This window comes from Labrus bergylta, chromosome 13 (genome assembly GCF_963930695.1).
Source record: "Labrus bergylta chromosome 13, fLabBer1.1, whole genome shotgun sequence".
Lineage (NCBI taxonomy): Eukaryota > Metazoa > Chordata > Actinopteri > Labriformes > Labridae > Labrus > Labrus bergylta.
Window position 1 is genome coordinate 17096022 of NC_089207.1, and position 24414 is coordinate 17120435.

The 24414-nt window shown below is 40.3% G+C and overlaps 1 protein-coding gene across 4 annotated transcripts in view; it reads left to right on the forward strand.

Annotated features, from left to right (window-relative positions):
- The first annotated feature begins 279 nt into the window (after positions 1-279).
- pcbp3 (poly(rC) binding protein 3) overlaps positions 280-24414 on the forward strand; it is a 67594-nt gene continuing 43459 nt past the window's right edge. For 2 of the 4 annotated variants that reach the window (XM_065962320.1, XM_065962323.1), the window contains exons 1-4: positions 283-607; positions 17840-17882; positions 23662-23714; positions 23872-23940. The gene's annotated coding sequence lies outside the window, so the exon portion shown is untranslated. Of the gene's footprint in view, positions 608-17839; positions 17883-23661; positions 23715-23871; positions 23941-24414 lie in introns of all 4 variants that reach the window. The other 2 variants (XM_065962321.1, XM_065962322.1) reach the window with 2 other exon arrangements.

A 24414-nucleotide genomic window follows, 5' to 3' on the forward strand; every position in this document is an offset into this window, starting at 1 on the left:
AATCTAATCACTCTAATGTCTGTAGCAGCTCTAAATCACACAGTCTGGCTGCAGAGAACGCTCACGCTGTCCTTCAAGAGGGGGGAAGCTTTTCATGACTCCTTCCATATTGTAATTATTCCAACTGGATATGAGCGATTGCACTTATTGGCTGGGGCAAGGCACCGGCTGCCTCCGCTTCCATTGGCTGCCTGGACACCCCTGAGCCGTCTCCCATTGGTCGCCTAGAGGAGAGTGGGAGGAGATCTCCTCCCCATCCTCCCCCTGTGGCAGAGCGTGTAAATGTAAAGACTCTTTCTCTGCCTATTATCTGAGTGACTCGGGGTTTTGGTGTCTGCCTCCGAGCCTGTGCGTGTGTGTGTGAGTGTGTATGTTGGAGGGAGAAAAGAGATAAAGAGAGAGAGAGTAAGGGAGGGAGAGACCAGCAGCGTTTCTTCTCCCCCCTTTAGCCTCCCCGTCTCCCTGCTCCCTGTCACTCCATCCTTCTTCCCCTCTCCTGGACCACCCTCCAGCCCTGCTTCAAGCCAAGACCGAGACCCCCTACCACCACCCAGACCACCCCGGGACCCTTTGACTCTCCTCACTTCTCCGTCCCACCTCTGAGCAGGTAAGACCGGACTTCTTTTCAGGCTTTAAAAAGTACTTCCTACTCTGTCCTCTTCTCTCCTCTTCTTCTCTTGTTTTGTTTTCTAACACTTACTTGTCTCCGGCCTCTCCGTCCTCCATGCATGTATATTTCAAGTTTCCCCTGCAGCACTTCTGTCCCTCTCGGAAAAGTGACACAGTTGCAGGAGATGATATCAGTGAGGTCACTCTAGTTTTCCTTCTTCCTCTGATATTCTGCTCCGATAACAACTTCCCTCCCTCCCTCCCTCTCGGTCCCCGCAATCTTTTCATCTTCATCTCCTCGTGTCTTTTGCATACCCTCCGGCTTTCAACGTGCAAAATTCAGTTAGAAAGTGAGTCAAATCTTTTGTTTTCAATTGTGCTTGGAGCACAAGTTGACAAGGACAACATGCTGTGTTTTGGTCGTGGAAAAAAAAAGCATCTCTAATTGATTTCTTTTAGAGTGTTTATGTTAGTTGGTAATGGCTATTTATAGACGCTGACGTACCAAACACACGTGCTATCGCTAGGCTACTTTCCTAATGCCGGGACAGAACAGAGAACCGTCCACTGGCTCCAGAACGCATGACATTGCACAAAGTGTAATGACTTTACAAGGCAGTGAGTCGCTTGATTGAATCAAGCAATCGTTCCAGGAGGAGAACTCCAATATTAACATGGCCCATAAAGCATTCCTGGCAACAGCCGAGGAGAAAGAAAAACTGCTTAGTTCTCCATCCGCACATCCTGTACTTTACCAGGAAGGGGAAGTGGAGTGTGTGTGTGTTTGTGAGGGAGACAGAGATACTGCTAAAGTGCTTTAGACATCAATACTGGCAGACAGGAGTTTTTAAAGCCACTCTATCATTTCTGAAAATTGGACCTTACAACATCAACAACTGAGGAAATGCTTCTGCTGATCTGCTAATCATGCTGTTCTGAATCTTTGGAGAGTTCTTAAGAGGCAATTGTCTTAATGCAGGTGTTTTTTTTTTTCAATCTGATATATAATATCATATAATCTTTTAAACAACTCCATATTAAAACCTGCAAAGCTATAAGCATGTTCTGTTATTTTAAATTCTTCAGATAATCCCAGCAAAAGTTAATTCTCCTCCAATCACATGTCAAGTTTCCTTTCTCATCATAGTCATCTTAATTTGCATGTTTACAACGTTATTAAGTTTTCCTGGCTGTGACTTTCAAGCTTCTCTATCAGTTCATTTGACCTTTCTTTCTCCAACAATGACTTTCTAATTTAGAAAAAAAACAAAAAAATCTGTGACGCAAAGCCTCATGGGAATGGAGGCTTCCCAAAAGGACCGCCTTGAGAATCTGTGAGGAATAACTTAGGGACAGAACGACATCCTTTGACGCTTCAAAATGTAATTCCAAACAGCCTTGTCATTTTGCATATTTATGATGTTTTTTAAACATAAACATGTCATTGGAAGGCGGATTTATGATGTTTTTGGCAGCATTCGCATATTGAATCATTCAGGTGTCAGGTTGTTTGGTTTATTAAGGAAATGTAAATTGGCTGTCTCTACTTCCTGAAGGAACATGTTAAGCGTGCGTCTGCGCCTGCTCCTCTCAGATGCTCAACTGGATTAAATCCAAAATCAAAACAGCTCACCCTGCTCATATTTAACCCAGACTACAAATAACATGCATCATCACAGAGAGCCTGCGATAGGAGGCCAACAAAAAAAAAGTTTCTCATTACAGCGCGTTTCTCATTAAACAAAAACATAAGTGATGTTGAAAAATGTGTGTGATCAATAACAGCATACTTGGCAGGCTGACTTGCATCAAGCAGTCTTGTGCATTTTCTGAATTAAGTTGTACATTTGGATGAATGACAGGATGATGTATCGTCAAAGAGGAAAAGTTGTCTCCTATTTTTTCAAACATATTCAGAAAATCTTGAAATCAATCAGGTTTGTGGCACGTTGAAGTCGCAACATATCTTCTGTAATAATCATAATGCACAAAGGTTAGGTCACAGGCTAACAGATCTAAAACACAGTGATGGAGCTACAGAAGCACGGGGGTTAAAAACCTGAATTAGCTCTCCATGCAGAGACATTTTCTGGCCGAGCTGCTCCCATGCAGCAGACATATTTAATGCACTTACAGCACATCAACTCTTTCAGGGTAAGCTCTCATAAGAATGCATACGTAAAATCCCTTGTACGATGAGATATTTATGAGCCTCTGCGACGTGGTTGCACACTCCTACTCGCTGCTGTGAGCTTAAGTTGAGCTGTGCGCAATTAATGCAGACAATGAGTGTGGCTCGCCATGTCAGGGCAGTTTTATACTTTGTCATCACGCTGACACACGCGTCAGTTTAGGTGCGCTAAGGTGTTGTGGAGGTGTGATGTCATCTGAGTGAGGACGACAAGTGAAGCATTGAAGTGGCAGTATGTGAAATGTGAGCGGACAGGCTTTTGTTTTAGTCATACTTCATTGAGAAAAGAGGTGTAAAATCTGAAGATGACTTACGATTCATCAGTTATGAATGGGCTACTTTCTCCCACAGTCACTTAAAAAATGAATTCTTAGTAACATACATTTTATTGCTCTGAATTCATTTGCAACGCCTTCCTGTCTCTGCCGCTAAATTTCCATTCGGGAACAACCGCACTGTAAAAAAAAAATGGATCACATGCATCCAGTACATTCAGCCAGGCTTCCTTCCATGTAAAGCCAACGCTCTGCAAGCAGCTGGCCCCTTTGTGCTTTGGCCCCTTCGAGCCGTTCCGGATCTCCCGCTGGCCTGGCTCGGGGCACACCGAGTTGTCGGGGTAGGGACTGGCTCAGAGTGAAGAAGGCCATGGACACTGACTGGCTGCCGTCTTAGCAGCTCACACAGAGACATGGAGGGAAAGAACGGATGCAGACATAAGGCTGGAGAGAAATGATCGCTGGTCTAGTACCCGCTCTGGTCTCTTATCTTCTTAAAAGAGGAACCAAATCAAACATTTGGAATACATTTATTGTACTCATTTGTCACATTTGATAAAACTCAATTATTAAGTTATGACAGGATTAAAGCTAGAGACAATGGTGCTGCAGAATGAGTCAGAAGGAAACATCATTACGACCCAAATGTGGTCATAAATTATCTTCAGCCACTTGTAGCCCCAAATGTTTTTCCCCCAAAAGTATCACCGCAGAACAAAACAGAACTCTATGACTTGTTTTTTTAGTAAACACATATTTTATTATTAATTCTGATCTTTTTGTAGAGATTAATAAGGTTAATGATGCTTGTTGTCGTTGTTTTGATTTATTATGAACACAGCTTCTGAAAATGACATTCAAAGTTGAAAGTAAATCCATTTCACTTTTTTTTTTTTGGACTTAAAAAGTTTCATTTGCAAGTTCAGTTTGCCGATGAGTCACACACTTATGTGTCTGAATTATTTATATATTTTATTAGAACATTTTTATCAGATCTAATCTTCATTTTGTTTTGTACCAGGAGCAGGAACAGTTTTCAGATTCAGTTCATCTAAAATGTCCTTCACGTGTACTTTGTAAATTGAATATCAAATACCTTCAGATGACATCTCATCTCCTGCTTATGGACTCAGTAGTTGAATGTTTTTGAACAAGCTGCCCAGCGTGCAGGTTTCTTGTAATGCAGTCATTATTCTCCTCTTCATTGGTCAGTCTGGTTTGTAACACATGAATGTGATTTTGCTGTTTGATTATGTTGACCACCTGACTAGAGGCACATCATGTAAAGGCTGCTAAGCTTGTGTAAAGAAAAAATCAATTATGAAGGGTTCAGTGCCTGCGGTCAAGGCTGAATTCAGACCCTCAACAAGACCCCCCCCCCTCCCCTCTGTTCAGGGTCACAGGATCCCTTCATCCCGGGCTCCTCCAATAAATCATATCATCAGTCACATAACAGCTATAACGTATATGTCTCTATAGCTTTTAGGAAATGTAATCATCTTAAATCAAGCTAACATTACATTAGTCTGTCATCTTTATTTTCTCTTGACTTGGCAAACCAGATTATGAAATCTCTTAAAACAACCCTGACCAGATGTGACCTTTTTGACATGACTCTATTTTACTATTGGAGCTCGATGCCTGCTATTTTTGACAAACTGTTACTGGAGCCAGAGTTATTGATCTGCTCATATTGACCTTTCTTACATATAGTGCTATTGGGGTGCAAGCTTTCCAATAAACGCCAATATGCAGACTTTGTTCCAGTACAGATTAGGCAAGAAAAAAAAAAACTTTAGATATTCTAGAAATGATATCACTACATCGTCTACACATTTCAGAAATACAAACTGCAAACCAGTTTCTAATTGCACCAGTAGGACCAGACATATACTCACATACAACTACCTGATGTGCAGGACGTAAACATCAGACATGTTGATACTCATGAAGGCTGTTATAGTCCTGGTGTTTCGGTTTAATGAGTGACCCTGTTATGCGACGACTTTCAGCAGGAAGCGTCCGTAGATGTCGTAGTTACAGCAATTATCGAAAACAGAAAAGGTCCTTCCAAATGCCTCTTTTGTAGTGTTTCATAATGTCTAAATATTCTAATCAGACATGTATAATAAACTGAACAAATATAAATGCAGGTCTAGCAGCTTGTTGTCTTTGCTGCTGTGTTGATTCTGTCACATCCCCTCAGCCTCTGTCCACGTTTCATTAATTTTTTTTAGCAAGTGCAAAGTATATGTGGCAAGGGAATTGGAGGCAGCCATCATGTACGTACACATAGTTAGCCTTATTGTTTGGAGCACCTGTAGCAGAGAAAAACAGCGAAGCAGACAGAGGTCAGTGCTAAAGTCAGCTGACTTGATCATCTTTAACGATGACACATATATAATAAGCTGTTTGTTCAGGAAAGTTGCCTTAAGAGTACCTAAATCACAGTCACTGAGTTTGTTCAACAAGTTATACATACATAGGAAAATAAAGCTCTGATAAGAACTTAACCAGATTTCTTTTCGGCTGCTTTCTTTCATAATTCATTTATCCTCTTTGACTTTAAATATGTCAAGCCCAGCTGCTCGTATGATCTGAGTGGGGACATATAGTATATTGCTGGCAACATATGTTACTCTAAATGTTTGTTGAATAAATTACTTGGCTACGCTTTCTTCTTCTGGTGCTGCCCTACATACCGAGCTCTAGTGCTGATGCAGTTTTAATCTACTTGAAGTTTGAGGGCCGCTGGTTGTGTGTGCCAATGGTCCAAGACAAAATGTCAGTAGTTCTCTTTGAATCGTTCTCTTGCTACAAACTTTTACTTACAGCAGTCCTGAGGCGAACTTATCTTTCTTCCCCCCACGTGGTGGAAGGGCTCACGTTTGGAAAGTTGGGGCTCATGTGAACAAAAAAAACAACATGTGTGAAACACGTTTGAAGCTCTGAGCAAAACATGACAGACGGAAGCGCAGCCTCATCATCAGTGTGAACGCAGAGCTAAGAACTACAAATCACTTATTTCATTCAGAACTGGGATTTGAGGACTGCTGTCTTACAGACTCACAGAACTGATGAGATGCACACAGCAGAAAACATAGCAGGCTGGATCCAGGAGGTCCACATGCAACATATTTTTAACCAAACAAAAAATACGTAATCTGCAAGGAATCAAGTATCGTTCACAAAGTAAAGAGAGTACTCAAATAGTAAAACTACTGTAAATGCCATTTACTAGTTGCTGCTGAAAATGATATTTTGTGAATACAAAAATGCTTAATGTATTCATTGCTTTTGCACATGTGACATAGCATTTCCAATTTGATTTGTCAGGCCATGCAAGATCATAGACATATCACATGTCAAATCTTCATTATGCCTAATAAGAAAGTATGCATGTAATCACAGCTGCTGACACAGAAAACTATTCAAACACTTCATCTCTCTCTCCTGTGACCCCTCTGTGTTTTTTATCTTTAACGCCCTTATTCACTCTCACTCGATTGGTGAGCATTTCTCCGTCACTGTTCTGGGCTTTAAACTTAAATAAAACAATCTATTCTGAGTCATAATTCAGAACAGAATATAGGGGTTGTGGGGGATTTGAGGCATCGCCCGAGGCTGGAATTGAACACAGCACCTTTTGAAATCTGAAGCTATTGGGGAGAATTATGATATGTGAAACCTGAGGGCCTTTTTGTCTCTTATGCAAAGCCACTGGCTGATGTAATTCAAGCTAGCTGAGGGTTATGGGATCAATCAGCAGAGGATAGAGGAAGGGGGGGGGGGGGAGTAGAGAGAGGCTGGTTAAGAAGGGAAAGGTGGAGAGCAGCAACAGAGCTTTAACATTCCCTGCTGCTTTCCTAGCATCACTCTGGGTGGTGCAGTGTGGTCATAAATAGGCAGCCCCTCTGCCCCCTGTGTTAGTGCTATTTTTATACCCGCTAATACAGGGGGGGTTAGAGAACCAGCTGTGTGGTGAAGTGACAAGAAAATGTTATTGTTGGCTCCGAGTTAAGAGAGCTCTAGTGATAAAAGAAGCATGCACATACTCATGGAAGGGTGTTTGTGGAAGAATTAGACTGGTGGTGTGGCTGCTTTTTATGAGATTAGAGTTCAAATGTTCTCATTTATGGAACTGTTGAAGCATTAACATATTGGATCTTTTTCCACATTGTGATAGTGAGGATAGTGAGGTGGAGAGGTGAAAAGTTCAGCAACAAGTCCAAATGATTGCCTAATCTTTTTTCTATTCATGACCACTTGACTTTTGTGCAGAGTATTTCCTTTCTGGGTTAACAGAACAGGAAATGTGCAACAGCAGAAACCATTCTGGAGACCAAGAGAGGCGGTTCAAATGTGAGTCACAAGAATCAGATAGAAGTTTGACATATTTTAAATGCAGCGTAGTGCTAGTTATGGATTATTAGACTTGTCAGCTTCATGTTTTGCATTATCCTGCTGAAATTGATCAAAAAGAGACAAAAAAAACAGCTATAGTCTTCAGTCTGCAGGCGTTTATTGCTTCTTCACTGTTCATATCTTGTGCTAAGATTGCTGTTTGCATGTATGTATGTAAGCAAAAGTTGCATAATTTTTAGAGCTATAGGTTGTATACTGTCTGAGGGATCATTCATTTGTCAGCCAATTTTCCAAATATTAATTAATTAAATCAATCAAAAAACACTTTGATTAGACAGTAAACTGGAAACCAGTCATTGTTGTTCACAGTCGATGTTGATCCAGTTTTATGATGAAAAGGCATCTGCACACTTTGGCTAAGTCTGCAACATGTGATGTAATTAATTATTTAAAGGTCTGAGCTGGATTGTTTTTTTTTTTAATCCTGCACCCACCTGCAGACTCAAAATGTTGGACCACTCCAACCCCTCTCTGCAGAGATTCAGTCCTGTCGGCAACTATTTTTTGGCAAATCTGTGTCACCATCCTGCAGGCAAAATAACACTTAAAACCCCCACATATGCTTCATATCTCTGCATGTTTGACCTCTATAGTATCATGCTGGTGTTTCATTATTAACACTGTAAGTAATTAATCATTCATCCTCTAATTACCACTTTTCTCGAAGCATTGCTTTTATAATCTGGGCTGAATTATGAATGGGAGTGTTTTGAGCCTGAGTCAACAACTGAGTTCCTCATAATCTAGTTTTAAAAGTGAATCAACCCAATCAGTATCTTAATACAATATATGTCTGGGCTGAATAGGACAACAAAGGTTAATGCTAGCCCTTATGGAGAGGGTGGATATATCAAATTTACATTTAAATAATTAATTACATTTGAATAATGGCACCTGTTTTTAGACACACTCTTGCACTGGATTGCTTTTTAAAAGAAAAAGAAAGAGTTGGTTAAGACGGAAAAAGTAAGATGTACAGAAGCTGGCTTCATTAGCTCCTTCTTGACTCTACACAGTTGACCAATAAGTCAACCTTTCAGCTGAATCTTTGGGACTGTTGGTTCGTCTCAAACTGTCAGACAAACCGCCCAGAAATGTTATCAGACAAACCACAACAGAAACTACTGAAACTCAAACTTTGAGAGGCATCAAACAAGCACCTCCATGAAGACAGACTTGAACCCCGGACACACCATGATCAAAAACAAAACAAAAACCAGAGGTTACATAGGGTGACTACTTCCTCGCCTCTTGAAACCTATTCGTCCAATGAGAAAGTTGCACTTGAGCAAACCTAGTTTGACTTGTCATTAGAAAGAAAACCGGGAGGATCTAGGACCTCAGATATTAAAGATGTTACTACGATGAAGCATTATATTCCCACAGCTTTCTCAAAACTTCTGCTTACAAATCAGAAAGTTTACTTGATGCAGCTACCTCTAATACAGAATATGTATATAAGAAAGTATGTAAGGTGTTTTTAGCCCTTGATGTTTTGCTTCTTGGATTAAAAGGATGAGTTGTTTGTTTGCATTTCTCACTCCAAATTATCTTCATGGGCCTTGATTCACTGATCTGAAACACTCATTCCCTTCACCCAAATCTACATGAAGCTGTAGACCTGTAGTGTCAAGATGCAGGACACACTGCAAACAAGTAGGGTAACAAAATCTGAAGTTTCCTTTCTCTTATGCAGAGTTCTGTCTCATCAAATCAGTTTACCTTTAGCCAAGCTTCAAGAGGAGATTTTCAAAAACTCCATACTGCGTAACAGCATTTACAGCCGCTCTTTTGAGCACGACTCACAGCCACAGTCTGCTTTTTTATCACCAAGTACCAAGGACAAGCGAGACATCAGTCGAGACACACGTTCAACAGGTAGATTCGTTGTAGTAGAGACACAAATCTATACTGTGCTGGGCACAAGTGACACAGCGTAAAGCCATTCCAGCACTTACAGTAGCCTATGTTACAGCCCATACACATGCTGCAAGTGAGCTAACCCACTTAAACTTGGGATTAAACGATTTTACCTGAGTGGTGTTTTGTAAGCACTGACACCCGCTCTGATACGAGGAGGAGGCGGAGCCATTTGATCAATGAGTGTGTGAGACCGCTGACTCTGCTCTAAGTGTCAGAGTGAAACTTGCAGATGATCGGGGTTGTTGTCTGTCACTAATCACTATTGAACACTGCTTTTATTTACCTATCATTATGGCAGGTAGGTTGAGCAATCGATGTTGCCTCATGTGTGCACTATAACCAAAAAATCCATGTTGTGTCAGAGCGTAATGCATTGATACTGGTTTACCGCCCACATCTGCATAGAGTGAAAAAATGATATTAGCAATACCAATAAAAGGACTTTTTGGACCAGATACTGGTCCAGGTGAAGATGGTATAGATTAAGATGTACAAAGGACACATGATAAAAATGTATGTGTATATGTGACAGCTGATTTCTAATACACCAATGAGATTTTGGCACATCAGACAAATTTAAATGCCAACAATCAGCTGCCACTTCACTTTTCAAATTACTCTTAATGAAAGATTAGCTTATAAATGAACTTTGCTCAAGAATGCACCATCAGTGGGACCTTTTAAATCATCCTCTGAAAGCAATAAATAGTACTTGTTACTAATCTGTTGTCTTTGGGTGAGTCAGGTAATAATCTGTCAATGGAGAAACATAAAAAGCCAAAAACATTGCCACACCAATGCTGTAAAAAAAAGCTGACAAGTTATAAATCAATGTTCATAATCAAAATCAGACTCTGTGACAGTTCAGCAGTGCTGGCAGCTGCTGCTGACAGACGGGTCTCAAATGTAGTGCAGTGGGTCATGAAAAATGCACAGTAGGCTGTATTTCACCAAAACAATGTAGATTACAGCTTCATTCACAATAAATGGAATCTATTTGTAGAACTATGCAGCAGTTACTCTGAATGTGATGATTCACATTAAGTAAAAGCCTGCAGAAAATTCACTGTGTCCTCTTCAAAGAGGGGGGAAAAAAACAGACATGTCTGCAGCTTACAGTGAAAATTCACGTCTGGTGATGTCAGGAGAAAGTGTAACAGATATTCTAAAGCTCATCTCTTAGCTCGGGCTCTTGGCACTCGCCGCTGCCTCTCAGCGTTTTTGCTTGATTAAAAAGCACCCAGGAGTTTGTAAGCGCGTGGTAGGTGCGAGCGCACACCCTGACAGCTTAACATACTGATTATTCAAGCCTCTTAGGCTAAGCCACGGCACTCGAGTGATGAACGTCAACTCCCCTCCCTCCCTCACACAGGCTCCATTTCTCTCGCTCTCTCTTTTATTCTTCATTTGAAAGAGTGGAAAGCCAGTGACAGCTTGCAGAAGGCAAACCTGTTGTCTGGGAAGCAGAGGGGATCAGTGACACAGTGATTCATACACTGCTGCAGCTTTATTTAGACATAATCCACACAGTGCAGGGTCCTCGCTCGCAACTTCTTGTATGACGCTGGTTAGCAATAACCCGGCTGTGTGTTGTCCTACTCTGCAGACCACAGGGAGAGTCCCACCAGTGGGGTTTAATGCATTAGTGGTTGTCTGATGTCCTCCAGAAGGGGGTCAAAGCATTGTGCTGTTTTGTCATTACAGCAAAACTTAGATCATGTGTTTTGTGTTTAGGGACCATTAAAGTAAGTTTTCAGCATGTCGAGTCGGTTCCTGTTCAGCGTTACAAGTGTGTGTGTTGGCATTACAGTTTCCACTCTACTGCCCATATTCATTTACAGCAATGATAAAGGCTGCTCCTGTTAACTCAGCTTTTCAAGAACGTTTGTCATTCCAGTTAAATGTCAAGACGTGACAGAGAAATGCCACAATGGCAATATAGGCTGTATCTGTATCAGGTGTTACACCGTGTTGTAAGCCGGTCTCTCAGCTGGTTGGTGAGGCCTTGACTGCCACCACTGAGCCACACCTGACCGACAGATTGGTCCCAGCTGGAGGCTGAGGGAGGAACAGACACAGCAGAAGCTTACCTAGAGATTCAGCTGACATTATGTTCATGTACAATGGAAGAGTGCAGAAAAATCCCCCTCTTCTGCCTTTCATTTTTCCGGAGTTTTGGAAATCTGTAAAATTCGTTTTTTTTAAATAATTTTCTTATTATTATTATGGTTATTATTTTTGGGTAATGCCTTTCCTGATAGGACAGCTCAGAGTGAAGATACTGCAGTAGGAGGAGAGTGTGGGGGAAGCATGCAGCAAAAGCCAAGGGTCGGATTCGAACCAGGACTGGCCGCAGGACCTCTGCACATGGGACGCATGCTGTAACTGCTGAGCTAAAACCAGCATCTTTAAAAATGAAGCTTTTGTTTGAAATCCTCAAATATTTCACAAACATGCAGCCACTGTGGTGTACTGAGGAAAAAGGCGCAGTATGGCTTAAATGAAAATAGTAGAAGACACCCAATTCACTGTCCTGATTTTGTAGTGTTCTAATCCATGTTAAATTTAAATTATAATATGGGACATTCTGAATCTTAACACTGCAAAAATCCAATACACCCTATGTGGTTACAGTAAATTGTGGAGTAATGACTTCCTAAAGAGAGTGTAGTCAAACTCCCTCTTGATTCGTTTTTTCCTCAGCTACAGTGTGTGTTCATATGTACTGGACAACGCTTCCTTCAGCTTGTTTATGTTTCGCTCAGTGGCTCCAACATGTTTCATACATGGTTGGTCGAGCAAACCCCTCCTTCATCAACCATTAATCCTGCCAACACGTGGGGGAAGAGAGAGGGAGCCAAACCCACCCAGGGACGAGGTTTTCTAGATGCATTATAACGTAGTGTCATCTCAGGAGTGCAACCAAAAGAGAACCAAACAGACTTTAAAATTCACTTCACTTGGATTAGACATAAAACCATCAATGCAATATGATTACTGAGGAGTGTTTAAGACAAAAATTCAAGTCGTAAGAAAATGTATTTAAGCTACTGCAGAAAGAGGCTTATAGCAGGAATGCAGCAGCTAACTAAATTAAGATATAGATTTATATTTCCCTGTTTCTTATTCTCTGTAAGGTTGGTAGGCTGTTGACCATGCTGTGAAGTTATAAGTCCATCTTTTTATATTCCTCCATGTTTAGTCTCTCTCATCTGCATCTTATTTCTTATTCTGCCCTCCTATCTTAGAGGAGAGAGAAGGTACAGCTGTGCTTCCTGTTTCCCTGACACACTTTTTCCTGAATGTCGTCTTTATTTTTTTATTTTTGTACTTTTATTTTTTATTTTTTTATTGTGCCGTTCCCGAAGCATCTGCAGGAGGGGCTGCTAAGTCAGCGAGAACTCAGCCGGGTGTGCTTAAGCAGATGTAGAAAAGGAGGCGAGCGCTTCAGGAGCTTGAGAAAACACTTCCCCGGGTCGCTGCCGCTGGTGGTGCTCAGAGTCTTAGGTTGTGGGTTTGACGTGAGAGAGCAGCCGTAATGAAATAGGGCAGGTCTGAAAATGGAGAGCTTAAAATCCCATTAGCCCTCACTGCACTTTTCCACCTCCCCATATGTACAACCTAATTCATTAATCACTAAAAATTTCAGAGACCCCCGCAGGGGACCCACTTAAGAATTCCATCATGTACTATAAGAGTAACATTTAAAACAATGCAAAAAGTGTGCATTAACTTTAAACTGTCAAAGATTCCTCACCTTACAGCTGAGCCTCGTTGGACACTCCCTTTTTCCCCCTGTCGATGTTTCTTTTCACATTAGGGAAAGGGAAATGCTTTTAACCCATCCTTCTTCCTCTATTATTCATTTAATGGAATACTGAAACTGTGTCAGTGCAACTGCTCACATACCAGACCTGCTCTCCTGCCTTCGAGACTTTGCTTCTATGCGTGCACGCCCTTTCCTCGTCTTCTTATCTCCTTCTCTGTGATGTTTAGTCACCTGATGACATTACATGACATTTTGGGGTCTATATCTGAGATACACCATCTGTTGAGATCAGCCCTGGTCAATGGAAACAACAATTGAAACAACTGGAAAGATGTTGTTCAATAAAAAGTCAAAAGAAAAATGGAACAGCTACAACTTCTGTTAATAGATTTTCTGATGCTAATTAGACGCCAATAGCTGCAAAATGTTTCCATGATTTTTTTTTGACATGTTGCAAAGATTTTCCAGAGCAGAGGCACAGTCTGTTTTCCCTGCAGGCAAAATCTAAAGAGGAAGCAGATTATTTAACCAGCGTGGTGTGATCTGCACACACAGATTTGATAGAACTTGATCCATCGGCTAATTCGCTTTTGTCGCTCTGTGAGAGGGAGGGCCGTGTGACATCATGATAACCCCCCCCCCCCCCCGCAATCGTTCACCACCCATGAGCTTGTTGCTGTTGTCGTGTGCAAATCTTGTAACTCCTTTCTGCAGGGAGAGAGGGAACCATTTGAAATGTACACATAAATGCATGGATATTACAAAAAGCATTGTGTAAGTATCTCTGTACTCTGCATGTCATAAACATATAGTCGTGTGCAGAGAATAGACAAAAATGCAGCAAAATGTGGGAGGTTCTTCATTTTTTTCCCCCCTCTGTGGGGATTATGGGTAAAGACTCTGAAACATCAAAGAGTTTCAGTGTCGTCGTGTTAAGGTGTGAAGACGTCAAACGCTGCTTAATGCAGGATGTTAGGCCTCCCCTGACACACACACACACACAAGATAAATCACACACACTTTCACCATACATTATAAGCCTATACATCATTCATGATTGGCTCTTACAACTAAGTGGTATATATATATATAGAAGCATATTTCTGAATCTGAACAGTTTAAATGGGGCTATACAAAGCATGCAGGTTTGGGGGATTTACCTTTGATGTGTATTTCCATTCATTACATTTACATCAGAGCACCATGCAGTGCTGTTGAAAGGTCTTCTTAGCCACTGACCTCATTAATGTGGTGAGATCAAACAATCTTTTATCATATTTTATCTAACATTGAGCTATTAGGTTCTCCACCGCAGGGTCAGAAAGCCACAGGGGGCTATAAGACAATTTTCGGGGTTGTGCCTCTATTCTTGGATAACTCTACTGCTTTGCATTTTTCGGCCAACAATCAAATAATAAGATCCTGAACGGGGAACTTCAAGTATTTTACAGTTAAAGTGGTTTAACGTGTCCTCAAATATCAGACTGTCTTAAATTGAGGACTTTTACTTACTGTAACACACACAAAAGAGACAGCCATACCTGCAGTATATACAGTATATATAGAGGCTTATTGATGAAAACAGCTCTAATATCTGTGTAAATGTAAGTGTTGAAGAGACCCTGTGGAGTTTCTGATCCATAGTAACACAAAGGAGCAATGTATTTATGTGAAGTAGTGCAATTCCCATCCTTTGTGCTGTTCCTAGTAATTGATTAAAAAATGTCCCATAGCACCAATAAAGACACAGAGGAAGCAGACCACACACTAAAAATCATGGTCCACCTATGCACACTGCAGGATTTTAAAATGTTATTCGCAAATGTTTTTGGGTAATTAACTGCATTATGCATATTATTAGACCGCAAGGCTCCACTATGTTTTGGTGAGCAACATCTAAAAAAACAAAACAAGTCAAAGACAGCTTTAAGAAGGAGATATTTTTACAGTTTGTCCACTAGAGGTCCCTGACAAGCCCCATCACAATCAATCCATGTTCATAACTCTGATGACAGCCTATTTAAAAATCAGACTTATCAAAAAACTTTTGAATTGTTATGTTTAGTTGCTAAATTGTGCTTCTATGATCGTCATCAAATGTTTTCTACCAGCTGATACATTCCAGTGGGTTTGGATTGGGGAAGGGTAGTGGTTAGGTTCTATTTCTTTATTTTTGGCTATTTTGTCTTTATTTGATTGTGAGTAAGAGAGACAGACAGGACATGCAGGGAGGAGAGAGTGATGATTTCATGCAGACAGAGAAGGGCTGGGATCCCCGGGTTGTTGCAGTGAGGACTACAGTCTCAGCACATGCGATGCCAACTCCAACCGAGCTTAACAGACTTTTGGATCAATTAAACTTCACAAGTCATGGGGGTGTTTGTCATGGTTTCGAAAAAAACATGACATTAAGGAGATTCCCCTCGTCTTTGCAGGACATAATGATGCTTAATGCATCCAACCATGATGAGGGAATACAAGAAAGCTGCTTTTTCAGGGATTGTAAGCCATAAAGATCATTCCCTAACTGTTAGCCCAGCTAGTGTTGGACTCTGTAATCATAGCCCTGTGGTTCTCGAACAATAGCTCTTTTGTGCTTACACATGTTAGAGTAACAGAAAAGGGGAAGGCAAATAAAACAAAGCAACCCACTGTCCTCACATGGGCAAAGTCAGTAGAGGAAGAAGAGAGCGGAGTTAGTTCAACATCATTAAATCTAACTCTGCACCTTGGGGAGCAATCAGACTCCATTTGCAGTACGTCTTCCCAAAAGAGGGAAAATCAGGTAATACAGCTTGTCAGGAAAATTGACTGGTCAACAGTTTACTTCTGGTAATTTATCAGATTTATTAAAACTGGCGCTTTTCATCTGCAGAAAAATTGTCCGACTAAGGGGAAAGGCAGCTGTGCAGTTCGTGTGCACAGACGGCGGCATGTCTCACGATGCATAAAACTCATTTGGCTGACTGTGTATTTATAGAGAAGTGTAGACGGCTTAATAAAGCACATTATAGAACTGTACTTTCCTTAAATGAAATAAATATATGAAAGCGAGATGTGAATCCTGTGTTGCACGTTAGTAGAGCGATGAAGTCATTTCCTGTTCATTCTGAAGACGTCTGCAGGATTAATGAGGCTCATATTCACTTCTGCAGGCAGTACGTTATGTTTCTCATATTACAATGAGGAATAAGTTCAACTGTAATTAGATCATTTTCATGAACTACATAAATGTGTGCCTTAGACTACAAAAAAAATAAAAATTCTTGCATGATTCATATTAAATTGTTCTTCGGTGTGACGAGAAACATCAATGCATTTCTTGTATGAATGAGACAGAGAATTTAGGAGATGAATGAACACCACAACACCATAAAAAGAAAACCCAACAAATTCCCCTTAAAAAATGTCTTCCCAAAATGAGAATGATGCTTGCAGGTTGCATATCATGCAGTTAGAAACAGACTAGAGACTGTAAATCTGAGAAATGCTCATAAAATTGATTTAGCGGGCCGTGATAGGATGTCGATCTTGGAATAAATTGGTTGTGGAACTTTATTTATTGAAGGAGTTGCTTGTCACAGCTGATCACACAAAATCCTCCGTGCCGAAATCAGTAAGCTGCTGGTGACCCCCAACTGTTGGAGGGGGATACTGCACCCACATTACAAATCAGGGTTAAGCAGACACGTGAAGCTGAAAGGTGGGATGATGAAGTCTAAAGCCGAATATATTTAATCATCATTCTTTACAATTTTAGAGGCAGACTGAAAAACAATCAAACTGCAAAAAAAAAAACAGGCGCAATTGTCTTAAAACCTGATGAGATAAAACGTATCCCAGATGTGTCAGCATGTCAGAATAATACAAAATAATATTATCTGTGCCTCACTGCTCACGCACACAGACGTCACAAAGGATAACCTGATGTGAATAAACAGTGAAACAGGATTGATCTGACGGCCCATAAAAAGATCCTGACAGGCTTCAGTTTGATCATATATTCATCTCTCCTCTTCTTCTTATTCATTCAGTAAACATTCAAGTCTTATTTGCATATTGAGCATCAACGCTGTAGATACAGCTGAAGTATGAAACACTGTGATAAACATGACATCACTTTATTCCTGTACACGCCTGCACACACTACCTATAAATGTAAAACTGTCTTCTTAACTTATAAAACCAGTAGAAGATTATTCCCGACCTACAATGCTGACTTTTTTATAAGACTTGTGACATTTGATCATATGACATATGAACCTTTTTACAATATAAGAGCCTCATGTTAGGACCCTTTATTTGTACTACAGTCGAGGTTAAGCACTCAAGGTGGATTTCTGTTTGTCAAGGAAACAGTCTTCAAAATCTTTGTGATCTTAAAAAACACACAAACAGGCTTTTATTGATCACTCACAGCTTTCATCATTCCTGTTGTCACTCTTATATAAGCTTGGTTGTTTTTTTTAGCAAAAAAGCTGTTTTAAAAGTGATGTTGTTTTGTTGTGGTCTTCAGTTTTGCCTTTCTTATATAATAACATAATTTCATGATGTGTTAAAATGATGTTTTTTATTGTTTAATTGTATGGAACTAAAGCATTAAAGCATTAATGATACAAATGTTGTTTTTTTCTCTTTATTTTGCAGTTTTCACGACAAGACCGACTTCACTAGATCTTCTCTGGAAAAGGTAAGTCACTTTTGTGACAAATTAACAGAAAATGGGATGAAGAATTAAATTATCGGTCACTATGGTGCATCGCCACAAAGTCTGTTTGAATGTGAAGTAACTTCTTGAATAGAATGAGTAAGAAGATGTGATTAATTTGAAGAGTTGTGTTTGTCCTCTGCATTCGTCTGTGACGTAATTTTATGTACGTTTTTTTCTAAAATATCTTCATTAGAGTTAAAAAAGATAAGGTGGAAAGGCATATTGTACTGAAGTCAAGCTGTTGATTTAGATTTGAAATATTGTGTGGGCCATGCTTTGGTATAAAGATACTTGTGTGTATGATGAGAAAGCAGTTTAAATGTTATATTGTGTCTTATAGTTTCTCCTTTCTAAGGTATTTGCACAGTATATCTACAAACACTGGTAATAAGCCAAAACATGACACCACATGCAAAGAGAAAAGGCTCACATGCACATGGCCTTGTCTTTTCAACCTGCATGCACACACAGCACCAGCAGACCCTGCATGCACAGACCCTGCATGCACACACAGCACCAGCAGACCCTGCATGCACACACGCGCGCACACACACACACACACACACACACACACACACACACACACACACACACCCGACATTCACTCTGATGAGCAGGCAGAAAGGAGAGCCTCTCTGGGCATAAATATGTCCAGCGTCAAGATATACAACTGGCAATTCCATCTGCAGTTGAAGCCTCGTCGATTGCTTTTTGCCCCTTCCCTGCAACTCATGCAGGCGTGCAATACACACCGGCAAAAAAGGTGGCCTTGCACACGTGCACGCACCACACAGGGCACATAATACACACACAATGCAGAGGGGTCAAAGAAGGGATATCTATAAAATGAAGTATGCAAACAAGGCCATCCATCCACACAGACGTGTGTGTGTGTGTGTGTGTGTGTGTGTGTGTGTGTGTGTGTGTGCAGCAGAGCAGCACCCTGTAACCAAGGGAGCAGTCATGGTCAGGATGGGAGATCTAGAACCAGGGGGCTTTGTGGTCACTTTCAATATGAATCCAAAACAATGAGTGGCTGATGACTTGTAACAGCTGATATACAAACACTCCTCTGTTCAATTTCACACACACACACACACACACACACACACACACACACACACACACACACACAAGCTTTCGGTGATCCCCGACTGTTTGCAATACTCGCTCACTTTTCAAAATAGAGCGTAGCCTGAATTCAGAAATGTTAAAGATCATAATTTACGAGAAGCTTCATGCCACTGAGTGATTGAAAATACTACACATATAAACAATACAGTATAGGAACTGAAAGCAACTGCAAAGCATGATGGTAATTTTTCTCTCACCTGAAGTGATAAAATAAAAACTGCCACACATTGGAAGAATTCAAGAACGTTCATCACTTTTGAGTAGGTGATAGCAGTATTGATCAGGGAGAAAGACAGAGGGCATTGTACTGTATGCTCCATGTATTTACTGAAGCTGATGGGAAATGTTTTATAATTAAAGTGGAGCTTTCACAAGTCAGAAATTCTATTTTAGGAAACAAATACAAGCAAGAAGGCTCAGAAACCACAGCTCATGTTTGAAAACATTAAAACATATGATGTTTTACTGTTCTTACTTAGCCGACTGATCTTGGTGGTTCAATTTGAGCACATTCCTTTTTTTATTGCAGGGAGAAAGAAATAGTTTGTGGAGATCGGAGAAATTACCCCATCAATAGGACTCCTTTTTTAAGATGTATTTTGGGGGTTTGGCAGAACAGTGGACAGAGCAAGAAATAAAGGACAGAGAGTGGGGCTTGATATGCTGGAAAGGAGCCGCAGATCGGACTGAACTTGGGCCGTCCACTTGGAGGACCACAGCCTCCGACCCAACCATCAGGCCATCAGCGCCCCATCAATAGCCATTCTAACTGAACCATGAAACAGAGTTACAAAATGGTTTAAAGTAGTGTAATGCTGTGCGGACCGTTGGATGGGCCCAACTCAACTTGCTGAAACGTGCATTCAAGGATCTTTAAAATAACATCACTTTCCAAAAGCACTTCAAGGCTGCTCAATCTCTTAAAATTACAGACACCAAAACTATAACTTTGTTGAAAATAAAACACGACATGCCTGAATAATCAACTCAGGGGACATTTACTAAATAACTTAAACTGCATTTTTATTATAATGGCTTATAGTTGTAGAGTTTTCTTGACGCTGAAGTTTTTGTTTTTTTAAAGTGTCAGTGTGCAGTATCCGACAAAAAAAAAAAAAAAACTCCTCTGAAGCAAAAATCCCTGAAACGCAGCAGTCAAGAGAGCTGATGCACCCTCTCCAATAAACGTGGCGTTACTAATCCCCCCCCTCACCCATGACAAGGCCGAGTCATCTTACACACAATGAGTGGTCTCCCTCTAAATGACTTCAAAGCAGAGCGTTTGCCACAACACACACTTGAGTGATGGAAGTACATTTCTGTCAGAAGCAGACAGGGTTAACTAAACAAGCAATTTCCGCACGGCAGCATTTGCTAAAAAGCTCGATGGGGCAAGCTAAGCTCCTGTGATTGGCCTTTGTGTGTGAAAGTGACCACTTAAGTGCTGTGCAGCCCCTCCTGAGTGTGTTTGGAGGCATAAGCATTTCCTCTGACTTTCTGCATGCTTGTACTCTCCTCTTAGTGTGTGTGTGTGTGTGTGTGTGTGTGTGTGTGTGTGTGTGTGTGTGTGTGTGTGTGTGTGTGTGTGTGTGTGTGTGTGTGTGTGTGTGTGTGTGTGTCCTTGAGAACAGGCCGTGCGCCTGCACACTCACTGGTGCATTTGTTGTTATTTTGCTGTGTTTGCATGTGTGAGAGAGTACATCTGTGATTTTTAACCGTCAGCGTCATTGTGTTGTAGTTTGGTGTGTTTTCATTATTACACACAAGAAGAAAGAGAAAATATCGACACAATCACAGAGAATGATCCCTGACTCAGAAATGTTCACAGACAAAATACAAAAGTCATATTATTGATACAGTAGTATTTCTTAACAGGGGGTTATGCAGTCAAAAAAAACACAAGAGCTCCTTTTTAATGCTCCATCTCAGCTCATTTTCTTGGACGTTATTCTGTGATGAGGTCGTGATTTAGTGCCGATTTTTCTTCTGTCAGCAGCCACAAACTAGTTTTTATAACTATGGAATAAAAAATAAGATGATCCTACCTCTTGACCTGTAGTTCCAACTAAACAAGTTTCAGTGATTTACAAAACCCTTCCACTTCCAAAGACATAGTTTTGCTTTTAAAACACTCTTGTGTTAATAATTACAAGAACTATTTCATGTTTATTTATATATATATATCATTATATATCATTAGATGGTCCTCCCTTTGTGTAGGTGTCTCTGTGTTAGTGCGAGAGAGAGAGAGAGAGAGAGAGAAAGAGAGCGAGTGAAAGAGAGAGAGCGATAGAGCTAGCGTGAGGGAGAGTGAGAGAGCGAGAGAGAGCGAAAGAGAGAGAGCGAGAGCGAGAGAGAGCATGAGGAAAAGTGAGAGAGCGAGAGAGAGCAAAAGAGAGAGAGAGCGAGAGAGAGCGAGAGATAGAGAGGGAGAGAGTGGGGTTGAGTCCTTCAGTGGTCGGGGTCAGCACCCTAATCAGAGGAGGGGATGATATTGTGTGAGGATATTTAATGAGAGGATAAAAGCAGAAGGGGGGAGGAGTATTAGCCTTTTTAGATATTATTAAACATTGATAGTGTTGGGGGGGGGGCTGGAGCGCACTGGGGTCTTTTCATTGACTTTCATGCTGCGTGTTAATACGGTTTCACCTCTGGGGACCTCCACCCCCCCCCCCAACCCCCCCCCCCCCCCCCCCCCCCCCCCACCCAGTGCAGCGCTGAAGCTAAAAGCAAGATCTGATCGCCACCCCCGCTTCTGAGTATAAGATTAGTGGCTCTGCTATTGTGTGTGTGTGTGTGTGTAGATGATATGAGGTCATGCACTCTCTCTTGCTCTCTTTCTGTCTATTGCTCATGACGTATGATACACGTTTATTATAAGTGTGATAAAACGATCAAAGGCTGGAAGAGATTTGCATATTTTAATCCTACACTTAATCCTAAAAGGAACTTCAAATACTTGCATACATACTGTAGAGTGTGGCTGGATATAGTTTATAGTTTGGACCTAGATTACCTTTGCTCTTTTTTTTACCTTTAGAACCAAACATGTCTTTACTAATACACTAAATATTCTGCATCACTGAGCACATTGCTCATTTGTCTAAAAATGTGTGAAGATCGACTGACTGTTAAGATATGTTTGAAATTCTGTTTACATCCCTGAATCCTGTTCAGAACAATTCTGATTATAAACATTTGAATTATTTATTTATTTCATTATGTACTCCTGGGAGCAAATTGAAGAAGAGAAAGCTCAAATTGCATGACAGGAAATAAGTAAATTATTGCCTTTATTACCCTAAAAACTGAATACATTAATGTTTTAATCTAAAGGAAAAGCACTTACATGTCATTTGGCCTGTAACTTTATAGATAATAATCTTGCAGATGTTATTTATGGTTTCATAACATGGTTACATATTTTTTGGCCAACCACCTCCCTATAGCTTAATGTGATATTATGATTAAGATTTTTACTTTACCAACAAATGCAACTTCAAAATATTATATATATATATATATATATATATATATATATATATATATATATATATATATATATATATATATACATATATATATATACATATATATCATTATTTTATGAAAAGACAGAAATCCAGCAAACTAGAAGGTAGAACTGTAGAGTGTGTTGTCAGGTTTGCAAGATAAAATATGGTAATTCACTAACTGTAAAACATTTACAATTTGTTGTTGTTGATTTACACATTAATTAATTAATTAATGAATCGGGGCGGCAGTAGCTCAGTCCGTAGGTACTTGGGTTCGAACCAGAGAATCGCAGGTTCAGTTCCCGGTGCGGACCAAATCTGGAATGTGGTCTGGTAGCCCGAGCACTGTCGAGGTGCCCTTGAGCAAGGCACTGGTGCGCTCTTTGGTTAGCAGCCCCTCCACTAATGCATGTCCACAGGTCCTGTTTGTGTACGTGTGAGAAGCATGTCCCTATAAAATAACAGAATTTCCCCTCAGGGACTATGGATTAATAAAAAAATACTTACATGTTTTTTTGTGTGCCTTTATCGCAGAGATAGGAGAGTGTACATAGTCAGAAATCATGGATTTACATTAATTTATTAATTTATTACTTAAGCATTACTTTTCACAGTTACCACAGCGGTAATACTTCACTGTTATCTCCAGTGACCAATTATAGAAGCTTATTGTTACGTTTCTTTATATATTTTCACCCCGAAATTTTTGAACCCTAAATAAATAAATAAATAAATAAATAAATACTTAACCTCCAGCCTTCACTGTTAATAAAAAAAATCAGCTGAATCCTGTGAGGCATGTGAATCACCAACAGAGGGCAGTCATCTCCTACTAAAGCAAAGAGAATCAGCAGCTCACAGGAATTCAAACTACTGTATATACTCTACATGGTGTGTGTGTGTGTGTGTGTGTGTGTGTGTGTGTGTGTGTGTGTGTGTGTGTGTGTGTGTGTGTGTGTGTGTGTGTGTGTGTGTGTGTGCGTGTGCGTGCGTCGTACAGCTGGGCGTGGCTGGGAACACTACTCATGGATGGAGATTGAGGGAGCTGTTTCAGTAAAAATGTGAAAGTTATACGAGATCCTAAATGAATACATTTATCTCATTCACAGGAACTCGTCTCTTCTCCTCCCCTGGAGTTTTTCGGTCAACTCAACTGCACAATGTAAGAAAGCCATTATTGGAACTCCTCCAGAAAAAGGAGCACTTGATGTTTTTTTTTCACTTCATGCTGCATGATAACGCACAAAATATTTAAACAGCACAGAAGTGCATTATTGTGCTTTCACATATTCAGAATTGCCTTTTCCTTTCTCTGACAGATCTGCTGACATTTCTACTCCCTATAATTAAGTTGATCTTCTACACTTCTGCTGGCCAGGTGCAGCCAAGTAAGAGGTCTCATTAAATTGAATTTATGTCATTACAAGCGTTATTAGGCCCAGTGTTTATCCTCAAGTCAGAAAACCCACTTACTGAAAGAGCACTTTTATAACCAGGGGCTTTCTATGGCCTATTGTATAGATTTTAAGAAAGTTTGAGGCACAAACTTCCACAGGCGGATTCAAATTTAAGACAATTCAGAAAAGTATTTGAATGCAGCATATGGCCATTACAAACACACTAAAGTATAATTATTCAAATTACTGTTTTTTTTTTTTAACAATCATTCTGTATCATCAATTCAGCAGTTGCCAACGATTTTTACACTAGTGGATTTGATCAAAGCATTTGTTTCTGCAAACTGTCTGAATCCACTATGTACAGAATCATCTTAGAAATCTTCATAAAGTTTCAATATTCCTGAAAAAAAAATATCTAAAGTAATCGGTTAAATCACATCATTTAGCTTAACTGGCTTCTTA